Source organism: Herpailurus yagouaroundi, unplaced genomic scaffold (genome assembly GCF_014898765.1).
Source record: "Herpailurus yagouaroundi ecotype Mexico unplaced genomic scaffold, PumYag 181, whole genome shotgun sequence".
NCBI classification, from domain to species: domain Eukaryota; kingdom Metazoa; phylum Chordata; class Mammalia; order Carnivora; family Felidae; genus Herpailurus; species Herpailurus yagouaroundi.
Window position 1 is genome coordinate 21,065,465 of NW_024412412.1, and position 12,959 is coordinate 21,078,423.

Sequence of the window (12,959 nt, forward strand, 5' to 3'; positions counted from 1 at the left end):
ATCTGAAGCTTGTATACAAATGATTGCTTTCAAGAGATATGTAGGGAGAAACTTATCAGAATACTGTACTCAAATTCCTATACAAAAAACTGAATCTTGGATTTAGCTTTTCAGCCAAGGGTGCTTGAAGATATAGCTTCCACACTAAGGAAAACTCCAACCTGTCTGTCTTCATCCACTGGGCATCAGGACCCTTTGTCTTTTGTTGGTTGAGCAGATAATCATTGGGTTGCTCAAAGAATTGCCTATATTCAGTTCTGTCTTTGTCAAGCTGTAGGGTAGATTTAATGTGTCTTGCCCAGTGATCTGTACAAACCCACATTAGCTCTGGTTCAAGACACCCTCTTCTCCATAAATAAATAAGTAAATAAATAAATATTAATTTTAAAAATATTTAATGTTTACTATTGAGAAGCATTTTTAGGTGTTGTGCAAAGACTTTCAATGTAACTTGAAGATCAAGCTTGGAGTGTGGTTTATAATTGTGGAAAGGAAAAAAATTAATCAGGTTTTTTTGGGGCTATGAAAAGAACAGGGAAAATGACTAATAAATATTTAATGATGACATTTAACAAAAAAAGGCATGTTGGCTCAGATTTGTAGTAGAAAAATTTTGATCATCAGGGGTTCTTCCAACAGCTAGAATTTATCCAGTGTAAATTATGCTTTATGCCTCAGGATCTTTGAGTCTACAATTATTTTCAAGGATACTTAGACACTCCATATTCTGAATTTCTTTGGATTATTTCACTGGTTGATAACACTTTTCTCTGCTCATATGTCAGTCTCTTTGATAATGGATCATGCTATGAAATGCTAGCTTCGTGGTGGAATATCAATGACCTTTATATCTGGAATATGAAGTGATGTAAGTTTTTGTTTCTCAAACACTCAAAATAGTGGTTGAGGGTTCGAAGTCCAAATGATCAGAGATCTTGGATTTTATGCCCTGAGCCAAATAATAAGCTTGAATAACAAATGTTCATTCTTTTAAGCATGCTCTTGAATATTTTTAATGGATAGAAATATTTTTAACAGATAGATAAGTTAAATTGGACTTTATTTATATATGATGTGATAATGAAACTTTTCCAGTGGTAAAGACAGTGACCTATAGGAATTTATAATTATTCTTTAATTAGAAGCATCTCAGATACAATAAACTACACATATTTGAATACAGATTCCAGTGACTTAAACTAATGTTATAAACATCAATTTTCCATTATTTTGTTAAATATAGCAAGCACTTCCTCCAACACTGGAATAAAATATCTGGTTTGGCTGAAAGTACTAATTAATTTTCTTTATAAAAAGGTCAGTTATAACTACAACCCTTAGAAAATAGCTGGAGTTTCTGATATGTTTACAAAATTTAAATATCATGAAACTGTTGAAGCTGCTTAAATATCAGCCGTGAACTTTTCAAAATTCATGTAGTGTATTATTTAACAAATGTTTATTGATTGCCTACTGTATGCTCAGGTACTGGGGATATTTAAACTAAATAACATGGTCTCTAGCTTCAAGGAGCTTATGGGTTAATGTTTATTTTTGAGAGACAGAGAGAGAGCATGAGTGGGGGAGGGGCAGAGAAAGAGGGAGACACAGAATCCAAAGCACGTTCCAGGCTCTGAGCTGTCAGCACAGAGCCTGATGTGGGGCTCGAACTCAAGGACCGCAAGATTATGACCTGAGCCAAAGTCGGACGCTCAACCAACTGAGCCACCCAGGTGCCCCTTGGAGCTTAAGGACCAATGTGAGACCAATGTACAAATACTTTCAATAATGATCTAACTGTACATTTAGTACTGTGCCAAGCGCATCGTGCCTGGAATGTGCCTAGAAGAGTAACAAAAATGGAATTTGTGCTAAAGTGGAAAGGATAAGGAAGAGTTTGCATCACAGAGAAATGGAAGGGATGGTTTTCTCACACAGGGAATGCCTTCTTCTCTTGAGAGGCCTATTTTGGGAACTAGAAAGGAAGGGAATAGATTAGTCATGATCCAGCCAGAAAAACAAAACCCACACCAGGTAGTTCAGTGGGAGGAACTTAATATGGGAAATTAAATTTAAAAAATGTTAGAAGATTGAAAGAGCAACCATGGTGAAGTGAGACAAACACAAGATTGGCAACCGCAGGAGGTCACTTGCTCCCCAGAACAAGGGGAAGGTGGTGGTGCTACGGCCCACGATGATGGGTCGCCTGGTAAATACTGGGGGCCACTGAGGTGATGTAGTCACTGCTGGAGGCAGAGTGGAGGGAGGGAGAAGAGAGAGAGAGAATGAGGGGGAGAGAGAAACATGATATTTAGTTACAAGCCAGATGGCAAGGGAGCCTGGAGAACCTTGGTTTGCAGAACAGGGCCCTGAGCATAAAGCAAAACAGAAGAAGGGTGAGGAATAATCTAAGACCAGACAGGCCACTGACCAACAGAAGGGAGCTTAGAGTAGAGGAACAGTCAAAGATAAAGTAGGTGTCAGCTCATTAAGACAAAAGAAAAAGAGGGCACCCGGGGGGGTAGCTAAATTGCTTGAGCGTCCGACTTGGGTTCAATCGTGATCCCATGGTGTGTGAGTTTGAGTCCTGCACCAGGCTCACTGCTGTCACCCTGTCAGCTTCAGATCCTCTGTCCCCCTCTGTTTCTTCCCCTCCCCAGCTTGTGCGCTCTCTCTCTCTCTCTCTCTCTCTCTCTCTCTCTCTCTCTCAAAAAATAAATAAAACATTAAAAAAAAGAAAAGAAAAAGATATTGGGATGCTTGGATGGCTCAGCCAGTTGAGTGTCCAACTCTTGATTTCGCCTCAGGTCAGGATCCCAGGGTCATGAGATTGAGCCCCGTGTTGGACTCCATTCTGAGTGAGGAGCCTGCTTAAGATTTTCTCTTTCTCTCTCCTTCTGCCCCTCTCTCCTGCTAACACACACACACACACACACACACACACACACACACAACTTTCTCTGTCAAATTAAAAAAAAAAAAAGGTCTTGTATGCTATTCAGAATTTGAATTTTTCCTAATAGCCACTAGAGAGCTTTCGAATAATTTAAAACAAGAGAACAGGGGCGCCTGGGTGGCGCAGTCGGTTAAGCGTCCGACTTCAGCCAGGTCACGATCTCGCGGTCCGTGAGTTCGAGCCCCGCGTCGGGCTCTGGGCTGATGGCTCAGAGCCTGGAGCCTGTTTCCGATTCTGTGTCTCCCTCTCTCTCTGCCCCTCCCCCGTTCATGCTCTGTCTCTCTCTGTCCCAAAAATAAATAAACGTTGAAAAAAAAAATTTTTTTTTAAAACAAGAGAACAAACTCTGGGTATGAATTCCAGTTCTGCCACTTACTAGCTCTTTGATAGGAGAACAAGATGCTAAATTTACATTAGGGACATAATTCTGAAAGCACTATAGTGGATAGAGTGGAAAGACAGAAAAGAAAAGATTAGAAACCCTTGTTCTCGACCCCTTGCAAGAAAATGAAATCCTGACCTGGGACCATGGCAAAGGGGATGGAGAGGAGGGGAAAGATTCTAGGAAAAGCCAGAGGGATCTGAATAGAAAAGAGCAGATTTCCTAGATTTTGGAGTCTGCAGACAGGGAATCTGGGAGAAGGCCCAAGGGATGGACAGGTTCATAACCCCCACTAGGCTCATCATACACCATGGCAGGGCCCGAATCCATTTCTGGACTTCCGAGATCTTGATTTTCAGAATCCCTCTTCATGACCTCCGGTCTCCACTCGACTGCAGTCACCGAGGAAGAAAATGGCTCTGGCTGCCTCCACTGCCATTAACCGTGACTTCTGAGAAGATGTTGTTTCTAAGTAACGTGCATAAAAGATCACAGAGTTAGAAAGGTGGAAATGGTTACTTCTTTCTCCTTTGGAACTGCCTACACATCACCATTCCCCGTAGGTAACTTAGGGCATCGGGGAGGTTTTCTTTGGAGATTCTATCTGAGTTACACCTTCATGTACAACGCTTCACACTCTGGTCCGGTTTGGTGTCGTTTAGGTTTGCTGCTCACTCAGTGTTAGGGGTGCAGCTTTGAAAATCACTTCCTTGTCCTCTGTGTTTTCGATGAAAAAGCAGAAGCAGTAAAGAGATCAGACAACTTGCCCAAGGTCATGCTGTGCTATCCGAGAACCTGAGTCAAGAACCCAGGCCGCCTGACTCCCAGCCTGCTGTTGTTTGCTGTCCGCTGCGAGTATAGAGTATAAAGGAACCGCCTTGGTGTCTTTAAAACTCCACACGTCGCTGGTTTAATTTAAGAAGCGAAGCCCCGGAAGTTAAAGGTCACAGGGGAACCAGTAAAATGCCATTGCTAGATTCTATTTAAAGAATATTAAATATGCCTGGGATAGGAAATATAGTCAGGTAGAAGATCTAACCTAGCAAAAGTGGAAGAATCACTTAGGGGCTGAGACGCTATTGGCATTTTGGGCAAGACAGTGTATTCATTGCGCGGGACTGTCCTGAGCACTGCGGCTCATTCAGCATCCCTGGTCCCATTGCTCCCTAAATGCCAGGACCAACGCTCCTAAACATTCTGACGAAACCATCCTCTCCCTGGAGACACTACCACCTTCAAGACAACCACCATTAGACTAAAGAATAGTACAGAAGCTTCTATCTTTATTTTTTATGTTTATTATTTATTTTTTGAGAGAGGGAGAGACAGAGACAGAGTGTGAGCAGAGGAGGGGCAGAGAGAGAGACACAGCATCTGAAGCAGGCTCCAGGCTCCGAGCTGTCGGCACAGAGCCTGACGTGGGGCTCGAACTCATGGCCCGTAAGACCATGACGTGAGCTGCCATCTGATGCTTAACCGACTGAGCCACCCAGGCACCCCCAGAAGTTTCTATCTTAAACAGATAGTGGAATGTAGGATTATTTTACCATAATGTCCATTTGCATAGAAAAAGAGTACATTTATGTTAAACTATATAATGAAATATCCTCATTTGGAAGAACGTTAAGTTTATTTCCAGAGACATCGAAGAAAAGATGAAGTTTTATCATGTTTGCATTGCATGAGTGTGGTCATATCTCAGGCCAGATATTAGAAATATAACGGAAGTACCTGGGTTAAAGAGTTCCGTTAGCTTCAGGCGGTTGCACCAAAAAATCTGGGTGCGAATTCCAGTTTTGCCACTTACTAGCTGTTTGATCTTAAGCAAGTGACTGAAATTCTTCGACCTTTCTTAAGGATATTTCTTGTTTTCTCAAGAAAAAAGATGGAAAAGCAACACGTGAAAGTCCTTTAATAAATCCAGTCATTCATCCACTCTTTAAAGTTTGAGGAGTTCCAGGGGCGCCTGGGTGGCGCAGTCGGTTAAGCGTCCGACTTCAGCCAGGTCACGATCTCGCGGGATCTCGCGGTCCGTGAGTTCGAGCCCCGCGTCGGGCTCTGGGCTGATGGCTCAGAGCCTGGAGCCTGTTTCCGATTCTGTGTCTCCCTCTCTCTCTCTGCCCCTCCCCTGTTCATGCTCTGTCTCTCTCTGTCCCAAAAATAAATAAACGTTGAAAAAAAAATTAAAAAAAAAAAAGTTTGATGAGTTCCTGAGTTTGAGGTATTGTGATAGGTGATTATACATGGTGAGCCAAAAAACCACACCAAACACAACAAAGAACCTGCCTTAATGAAGTTTACAATACAGCTAAAGAAAATGTCCACGTTTGCAGCTGTTTTTTGAATGGGGATAACTTTATTAGGAGGTTCACTGGTGTGTACATCATCAAAAATATCCCGCTGGTTTGTATACTGTGTAAACGCACATAAAACCTGTTCAAGACACGTACTTCCAGATTCAAGAATTGATTTGGATGCCATGACCTACGATGTGGGCCGTCTGTTTGTGTCCAGAAGTGAAACTATTCATAACCCGTGTGGTATCTGGACATGTTCATTTGAACAATTGGATGTCATAATGTATATTCCTCAAACTTCAAAGTCCATTTTTAGTATAAAAGCATAAATTTTACGCAAGATCTTTGGGATCTTCTCACCAAAGCAGGGCATCGTCCAGCTACTTTAAATAATCTCCCATGCCAGGTATTTCCATTTGCCCTTTCAGTTCCATTCTCTACCCTTCTTTGTGTTATGGGTGGCTCACCTTTTAAGATTTATAATCAAGGGACTCCTTCAAACTCTGGATTCTTGTTGGCTCAATCAGTCGGAGGCAGGCAGGTGATGGAGAGGGCCAGAGAATAAAGGGGGGGGGGTTAGTGTTTGCTTCACTTCCCAGATGTATGAAGATCACAGCTTCTGTGACTAAAGCTACCCCCACTCTTTGTCTCATCAGACCTGGGGCAGGGCTAGTACCCAACTCCCTGGGGTGCTCGACTCTACTCTGTTGTTTCCTTTTAGTAGATTCTTCTCAGTTACCACTCTTGAGTATGTTCTCTTCCCTACCTCTTCCACCACTGATATGACACTTTGCAAGACTGTCTATCAATCTGAGTGGTCTATTTTTTGCTGCATAAAAAAAGGACACAAATGCCCACTGAATTCTCACTTAGAAAGTCAGTATTATGTTTAATTGCGTCTTGCAAAATAAAAAATCATAGACTTATACATTACCGAAAAATACATAACAGAAAATTTGGAGACAGAGAGAGACAGAGAAAGACAGAAATCTCCCATGGTATCACCAACTACCACAACCATTATTGTTATTTTAGTATGTTCTCATCCGGTCTCTCTTTGGTGCATATTTTTCCAACATACAATTTTGTGTTCTTTCATAAATTTATCACAAGTATTTTTCATATTACTCCATGGGCTTCAGAATGATTTTAAACAGTTCTGCAGTATTCTATTCTGTAGAAATACTATAATTCATCAAAGCATTCCTCTGTTGCTGAATATTTAGGTATGTTTTCTAAGTTCTCACTGGTATAACATAACATAAATAGCTTACCCAGCTCACATACTATTTCCCTTCTATTTTGTTATTTTCTTTGGGTAGATTCCCAGAGATGAAATGAAATGAAAAAGTCAACTTTGAAAAATTATGCAGCTGTAGTAACTTTAAATATGTCCACAAATTCTTTGATATTCCTCCCTTCAGGAAGTGGAAGCTAATTCTCCTCTTGAGTATAGACTGGACTCACTTAGAACGAATAGAATAACGCAGAATTGATGGTAGAAAACTTCAAAACCTAGGTAAAAAAGTCACCATGACGTTCTCCTCTCTCTCAGATCAGCCCTTTGGAGAGACCCATGTAGCAGGGGACAAAGCCTCCAGTGAACAGCCATGAGAGCGAGCCTTCTTGGAAGTGGCTACTCTGGCTTCAGCCATGGCCACAGTGTCTCAGCAGGTGTCCAAAGTAGAGAAGGTCTTATCTCCAAGACATTCATGAGTATGGCATTTGGATAGAGAGAAGCCAATAAGATACATAGGAGAGTCACGACGTTTTAAAGAGAAATCTATTCATAGAAACACTACTGGAGACAGAGATAGTAGTAGCGAAAAGGGTCCTTTGGACTTCCAAATTGCTTTAAGTTGGACACCTTGGAGGAAATCACACAGCTGCACATGTATATTACATTCCGTGAAAAAGGAGGGATAACTAAGACGGCAGAACCAAGAGCCCAGAGAGCAGCCCAGAGCCGTAGAGAAATTATTCCTGGGCAGGAAGAAGACTGAATCTTAACAAAGGACCTTCCAGCCTTTCAGCAAGGCTACAAACCACTGACTCCTTTATTCTTCCCAGCTTCCCCCCTTTTAAACAAGAATGTCTTGTTTAAATGGTTATCCTGTCTCTGTTCCACCATTGTATACTGGGTGTGTGTGTGTGTGTGTGTGTGTGTGTGTGTGTGACAGGGGCAGGTAACTTGTCTCTGTTCTTCACACATCTTCAGGTTGAGAGAAACTCTACTGAAGGACTGTACCCAAGGAGCCTCATCCATACCAGAAACTAATTTAGATGATGAGATTCTGGAGTTTGAGCTGACGCATCAGATTTTGTGGACCTTATGAAGAGTGCGTATATTTTACATGTAGGAAGAATGTAAGTAATTTGTGGACAGAGGGTGGACTATGGTATTTTTAAATGTATCCCCTCAAGAGGTAGAGTCCAATTCCCCCCCCTTCATGCGAGTGTCTGTGGTTAATGACTCCTTTCTAATGACTAGAATAAAGTAGAAGTGAGAGAGGGAAACTTGTACAACTAGGTTGTGCAAGCCACTGTGCCTCTTTCTCGGTTATTCCGGGAGAAGTTAGCTGCCATGGCATGAGCAGCTGAATGGAGTGGTCCACGTGGCAAGAAACAAGAGTCCTCCAAGAGAGCCATGTGAGTGAGCTTTCCTGGAAGTCAATCCTCCAGTTGCAGCCATGCCTTCAGATGACTAGTCCCAGCTCACAGCTTGATGGCAACCTTGTGAGAGACCCTGGGGCTGGATTCTGCACTTTGGGTACTTTGCCTGGCAGCAATAGATAACTAATATAGCACAAGGGGAAATATTCTTTTGTAGCATTTGTCAAATAAGTTCAAATATGAGGCACTTAGCGAACTTCCCAATCTCAGATAATCATGGCAAATGATTGCCCCTTGAGGTACAGGGAAAAAGCCAGTGAGACACAGAGGGAAAGTAAAGAGGAAGATAAAAGAAGAGAGGACTAAAAGAAGGAATAAAAAAAAAATAGCAAGAGAAGGACACAGGAAAGGTGTCCATATTTCCTAGTTTACTCAGGACAGTCCCAGTTTGTAGTGTTGTCCTACTACAATTATAACTAGAATCCCCTTTCACTTTCAAGGGTCTTGGTTTGAAGGATAAATTATATGACTCTAGCTAGAGGCCAATATTTCAGTCTTCCATTCTCACTGTTTTTTGCCTTAATATTCTATCTTTTTCCCATGGCTTGTTGCCCCAGCCTCTTTCCAGTCTGTTCTGATACTAGCCCAGAGTCCTAACTTTCCCACCAAACCACAGCCTGTCACTGGCACCAGCTCCAGGAGTTAGAGGTCACCTCTGTCCACTCCCTCGTGTTCTTTCATCACAGTAAGCAGTTTGTCACAGCAGCAAAGAGATCAGTGTAGGAACTAGACAAGGGTCTGGATCTTGGTTGTATACCTGCTGGGGGAATTACTTAACTTCTTTAAGCCTCAGATATAAGCTTCAGAATAGAATATTATCTACTATCTTATAGGGATGTGGAAGATGTTAATGGGATTGTGTACATAATGTGCTTAGCACAGTGCCTGACATATATATGCTGGGCACTGTACCTTTGAGCAATTTATATGCATAATATATTTGACGAATATATGTTAGTTATAATCTTAACTTACTGTCACAGAAAACAAAGTCATCTCATTGAGGCTGAAGCACCTTAGGTGTCGGGACATGTATTTTACTGGGGAACCCTCAAGTACATGGGTACTTGTATTTATTAGTTTTAATGTTAGAAGGCAGAGACATGGTTAGGAAATGTGTTTAGGAGTAAAGTAAAAGCCAGGTAAAGACTATATTTGCTTTTCAGGCTTGATATGTTTTACTTTGCTCATTCATTCATTCATTCATTCATACATTTATCCACTTGTTCTTTCAACAAAGATATATTAGTTATCTACCAGATCACAAGCATGATGCTAACCACAGGATTGAGCAATGCTTTGCAACAAGAATAAAGCTGTATTCCCACTTCTTCCAGGAAAACATTACATTTAAAAAAGGTGTTATGTGGGAATATGAGTGACTAGTGATCTGAAGCCAAATTAAAAAATATATATACACACACACACACGTATGTTTTTCAGGGTGACTAGATTTTATTTTAAATTAGTTTTGAGCAATAGAAGCAATTTGCTGCTATAAAAAGGAACAGGTTTTAGCTTTTGACTTGATTTTTTTTTAAACTAAGAGTGGGAAAATGCAAATTATGTGAATATATAATTTGGAATCCTGGTGATGGGAGCAGAAGGAGATGACAGGAAGACAGAATTCTCTCTTTTTTTTTTTTTTGCCATAGGCAATCCTTTTCTCTGTGTTTAGGAGAAAAGAAAACTAGTAGACAGAAATAGTCCTAGGCACATGGACTATATATTTCATATGCATAGCATAAAATATTCAGTAAAGTTAAGTAGGTGTCTGAAAACCAAGAAACTTCAATACATGAAGGTGACGACAACAATTAAAGTAGGATGCCTTCAACCTATATGGTAGGTTTAAGGGATTTGGCAATATCTTTTTTTTTCATTTTTAAAAAAATATATATTTTTCACTATTTTTAATTCCCTTTGATAATGAGCACCGCTTCATACTTTTCAATAGCTCATGGATTTTTACCTCTGTGTTCATCTTCAAGGTCAAGTTTATGAACGTGCTACAAATAAGCTAACTGTAAACGAGTTAGGGATGTTTTTTAGGAGTAATAGTAACCAACATTTATTAAGTGTTTGTTAAATTCAAAGCCGTACAGGTCATTTCCCCTCAAATTCTCACAACAGCCATGGGACTCCGCCGCTGTCATTGTCTTATCCCACATGTGAAAAAAGCATGGAAAGTGGAAGAACCTTGCTTGCCTACAAAGGTAGGTGGTGACAGAGTCAGGATTTGAACCTGGGAGTCTGGCTCGAGACCCATGCTTAACCACACTATTTTGAATGGATGGGCTAAATGTTTTTCACCTGTTTATGGATATTTCCCAATTAGTCTCTTTTGAAAAAGTTATATCTTCTTGGGTTCTCTTTTAAGTCCTTGCCCTTGTCTCTGTTCTATCCAAGGATCATTTAACCTGATAAATATGCAAGTCCACACCTGTCTGCATGATGCACTGACTCATTCATTTAGCTGAAAGGTAGAAACCAAATTGGTTTTTAAAAATACATAGGAATCTAATTGAAAAATTTCATGAATCACCTTAATGAGAAACCAGTAGCAGAATCTCAAGTACAGAGAGCCTCAGACAATTGCTTTTTAAAAGCCCTGATCAACTATACATATTCATCTTGAATGAAAATGCCTCTCTAGCAAGACATTGAGTGACAGTAGTAATCACTGAAGTTTAGGATGTGAAAACCATCTCAAGTGACTTAAATTATTGTTCCTTATTCTTCTGTGTTTGAACATCATGATGTGTCTACTTAGTATTGAATAGCGAGGTGGCCAGTATTCTTTCCAGCACTGGGTAAATTAAAGACAAACCAAGTTGATAACATCTCGCTCTTATTTGTTCTTTATAAATTTACATTCTGCCGGATTTATAAGCTTCACTTTGTACCTTTTTCTTAAAGTTTATGTATTTATTTTGGGGGGGAGGGCGGAAGAGGCAGAGAGAGAGGGAGAGAGAATCCCCAGCGGGCTCCAATGAACCGTGAGATTATGACCTGAGCCGAAATCAAGAGTCGGTCACTTGACCGACTGAGCCACCCAGGTGCTCCGACTTTGTACCTTTTGAGAGTGCAGCCATTTGGAATTTGGTTGTTAAGGAGAGTCCCTAAGTTGTGTTGCTGAAATGTGAGGAATCCCTTCAGACGGTTCGCCGCAGCTCGCTGGGTGCCACTTCTCCCAGAGCGTAACACCCCGTGTTGCCCAACGCTGTGAGGGCATGAGCAGGCCGCTTACCATCCTGATGGCTTTTCTCCTGCCCTTTTTTCCTAATGGAAAATCATTTTTCCCATTGGAATTTTGAGACAATCAATATCCACTTGCAAATAGCATAAACTATTGCTTTTTCTTCATTTGTTTCTTACCACCCTATATCCCACCCAACCCACAGATGCCTTTGCACACTGGCCCAAATTTCCACAAACCAGGGCAAGAATGGCTGCATAAATTTTGGACCCTTCTGCAAAATGAAAATGCAGAGCTTTTTGTTCAAAAAAAAAAAAAAAAAAAGCCAGGAAAAAACTAAGGTAAAGCCTAAGTTTTTTTTCTCCCATGCTCTCTCTCGCTCAACTTGTCGTGATGTTTTCTGTGTGCTATTTCTGTCACGTTCAGTAAACAAAAATTAATAATGTTAAATTATTAACGTGGCTTTCACCGTTCTTCATATTCTGCAATGCCAGTTGTGAATGCAGCTATCAGAGCTTTTAATGACCATGTGGAATCATCAAAATCACAGAATTCCTATTTCATGGGACCCCTTCCACTTGGCCAGAAGAGACATATCCAAGTTACTCAGGAAGGTTGTGGAGGAAGAGAGAGTTCATCCAGCACAAAGCAGGCTGAGGTCGACTCCTTCAGGCATCGAGACACTTGCAAGGTGAGCGTGGGCCTTCACGGGTGCCCTGAGACCTTCTCCCATGACTCCGGATGCACTTGCATTTGTCCAGGCCTGACGGCTGCCGGTCCCCTCTCGTGCCAGCTGCTGGACTGATGCGCCTCCACGCTTAGGTGGAGAGCACCCTGGCGAAGTCCAGTCAGACGTCTCCACTTTCCACAGGCCTGATACTTCAACCCGCGTGGATAGGGAACCCCCCAGGGGACTGCAGGCCTGAGTTAGAAAACTGTAAGTACTTAGATGAGGATTGGGTCAAAGGCTTGTCTCCACTGAACTGTGGCCTCTGGCTGCCTGCCGGCTCCTGATGTCTCGTGGCACTGCCAGTTAGGGCAGGATGTCCCCCACCATCCTATGCCCCAAAGTTTCGCTGGATGCGGATGCCCCTCCCCATTTCTACCCATACCTTCACCCTTGTCCCTGCCAGGGGGCTGGAGGTAGGGCAAACACTTGGGCAACGGTGGGGAGGGTGCGGCTGGGCAAGGCGGAAGATAGCCAAGAACCCATCGTGGGGAGGCGGGGAGGAGGTGGGAAGGAGAACTGTGTGAGCGGAGGCTCCAAGCCCCCTGGGCAATCTCCATTGTCTCAATAATTTCACCTATAAATCAAAAATTCAAAGATAACGTTATTAAGAATTCGAAGGTGGTGACCACAGAGCATTAGACCTCAAATGTCCTGGGCTTTGTGCAGGGACACTGATCACATGACCATGAAATCAGGCCTGCTCAGGAATGTTATGAGGGAGT

General features: G+C 41.9%; 1 long non-coding RNA gene across 1 annotated transcript; it reads left to right on the top strand.

Annotated features, from left to right (window-relative positions):
* Window positions 1-771: 771 nt before the first annotated feature.
* Window positions 772-11,811, top strand: LOC121039736 (uncharacterized). Its single transcript, XR_005794959.1, has 5 exons — window positions 772-868; window positions 7,191-7,318; window positions 7,854-8,002; window positions 10,442-10,524; window positions 11,713-11,811. It is a non-coding gene; the product is annotated as an uncharacterized LOC121039736 (long non-coding RNA).
* The last annotated feature ends 1,148 nt before the right edge of the window (window positions 11,812-12,959 follow it).